The sequence below is a fragment of the Thunnus thynnus genome, chromosome 1 (assembly GCF_963924715.1).
Source record: "Thunnus thynnus chromosome 1, fThuThy2.1, whole genome shotgun sequence".
NCBI classification, from domain to species: domain Eukaryota; kingdom Metazoa; phylum Chordata; class Actinopteri; order Scombriformes; family Scombridae; genus Thunnus; species Thunnus thynnus.
In genome coordinates, this window is record NC_089517.1 from 36,969,771 (window position 1) to 36,972,296 (window position 2,526).

The 2,526-nt window shown below is 41.3% G+C and overlaps 1 non-coding gene across 1 annotated transcript; it reads right to left on the reverse strand.

Annotated features, from left to right (window-relative positions):
* Positions 1 to 239: 239 nt before the first annotated feature.
* On the reverse strand, positions 240 to 340 carry LOC137189731 (small nucleolar RNA U13). Its single transcript, XR_010929724.1, has one exon. It is a non-coding gene; the product is annotated as a small nucleolar RNA U13 (small nucleolar RNA).
* Positions 341 to 2,526: the final 2,186 nt, after the last annotated feature.

Consider the following 2,526-nt stretch of genomic DNA (forward strand, 5'->3'; position numbering starts at 1 on the left):
CTGATTTTTTGGCCACTTTGAGTCAAAAGGAACAAGCTTAAAACACAGCACTGACATATTATAAACCTACAAAGTTGAGCTGCCAAGTCTCATGCTTTGACCGTGAGACTCATGCAGTTAACACAGATCTGGTGATCTCACGTCACACATGCCTTTTTTCATGCTAACTTTTTGTCTTCCCTTCCTCTAATGTAACATTTGTGATTTTTAAACAAAGGCACAGCAGATTATTTTTTCAAGTTCAGATGGGCTGAGGTGCAGAGCGTAACAAGGTTAAGGCAGCACTTTTCACAGATTGTCCATGAACACACCGATCAACATCTGTTTGAACTGAAAGTGTGCTACAACAAATCATTGTGATCCGTGTTCCAGTGTAGATGATAATTTATTCAGATATTACGTCTATTTGGACTAAAGAGAGACTAAAGTGGGGAACATAGATCTTGGTTATCCTATGTTTTGAGGAAAAATATGTGTAATATCTGGAGTGTTGTGGGTCAATTTATCACAAATAATGCTAATTTTATTATGCTATGTTCACCAGCTAGTTGCTAACTGTGTCTGTCTGCTGTTTGGTGGTGGGCTGGTAGTGTACAGCTGGTTTATTAGAGCTTTTTTGCTGGAAACAAGATGGATGAGAGTGGTGAGTGTGAACTAAAACAAAGAGCTGAAAGATCCCAAAACACTCCATAGGATTGATGGGAAATGAAAAGTCAGGAGATAATTCCCTGTGGGTTTGTTGCTATGAGTGACACATGTAGTCATTTGACCCATTGAAAATACATAAAGTAGGTTTGGGAACTTTGGGGATTCGGGGGAATTTTTTGGACACTGCAACTAAATCAGGGAGTGTAGTCCATTTCAAATATAGTTGCTTAAACCAGCTATCCACCACACCATTGCAGTTTCATCCTGTTTTAAACCTCTGAAGACCTGCTACAGATCAATATAGAAACAAACAATGGCTGCTCTATGGAGAAGATTACAGACCCAAGTAGAACCATTAATGGTTCTCAAGAAGTAAATCACCAGTTTTGCTATGAAGAATCTCTGGCAAACATCTTTTCATTATACATGAAAGACAGATGCTGTGGGAAAAAAATAGAAGGGGATGGCTATTTTCACTCAAACCAGAAGCTTTAAGGCAGTAAGGAAACACGTCTTCCCCCGGCCCGCCCTTAATTCAATTTGGGACTGAAAATCAAGCACCTACCATATCGCTTTTTGGGTAGCTTGAGCTTCAGGAAACAGTGGAGGGGGGGGGGAATAAAATTGCCGTGCAGGAGGGATCAGATTGGCATCAGGGCTCTTCCTGCCTGGTGTAGTCAGGGGGTATTAGACATCAAAGAGGCCTCGGTGCAGAGGGCTGCTGGGTGACCTGGAGGGTCAGTGTGTGTGGTCAGGCTTTGTCCAAACTTCTCAGAGTCTGTCAGTCTTAATTGAGTCACCAGAGGAGACTTTAAAAGTATACATTTTTAAGAATCATGTGTTTAAGGTTAGAAAGAGTAAGTATTTTAAAGCTCCTTCCATCAAAAAGACCTACATTTTACCATATAGATGGGGATGTTATGATGTCATTCAGTCTTCGACAAATTTTCAGCAGCTTTTGTTTTAAGTTCCACTGCAACAAACTTCAGCAGTGGTATCAGAGTCATGTGTTTTTTTGTGAATGAGTGAAAAAAAAAAAGGTCGCCACAGGAAACGCGCTGGTTGGTAGAGGGGAGAAGGTGCCTTTCAGTTGGCTGAAGGGACTCTGGCTGTGAGCGTTTTGATTTGTCATGTCAACAGGAGGGTTGGACAGACTTCTCCAGAGCTGTTGCCATGTGAGAGTGGGATGATCTGTTTTGAATGGAAGCAGAACTCAAGTATTCTCTACTTGCTTTTCTCTTTGTCTTCTGCTTTGTTTTCCTTCTTTTGTCTCCCGGTTTGAAGTTTTCCTTTACTCAGCTCTTCTCAGCGCCTGCAGTGGGATTTGCTATTTAATTCCAAATGACAGGATTCACAATAAAACTAATTCATCTCCTCTCTAAACACTACACATTACCAGGCATGGAGATCATTTCTGCGAAATTCCGAATATGACAATTTTAATTCAGAGTGTCATTCATACTGTAAAGCCAAACCACATTGGACACAAAATAATAACAATATCAGTATTAATAGAGGTGGGGCACAACATGGTGTCCCACCCGTTCTCTCCTCATCTAACCCTTCCATTTTGACTCCTCCACCCCTGATAACATTGTTATCTATGAGGCAGAGGGAGGTGGTGGTCAAACGGATACTCCTCCACTCCAACTTCAGACGCCCTGACATGAGACCAGAGAGGTCTTGATGTTCTGTAAGAGGTGGCCAGGCTGATGCTGTAGCTAAAGTTACCAGGCTTCAAAGAGCACAACTACACATAGAGAATGTGGAGGAGGAAAGATCACTAAGATCTGTGGGTGGAGGTTAAAGCTGTACTTTACAGCTGAACTCATATCACATCAAATCAAAATAGAACATTTAATATAATGAACAATACAG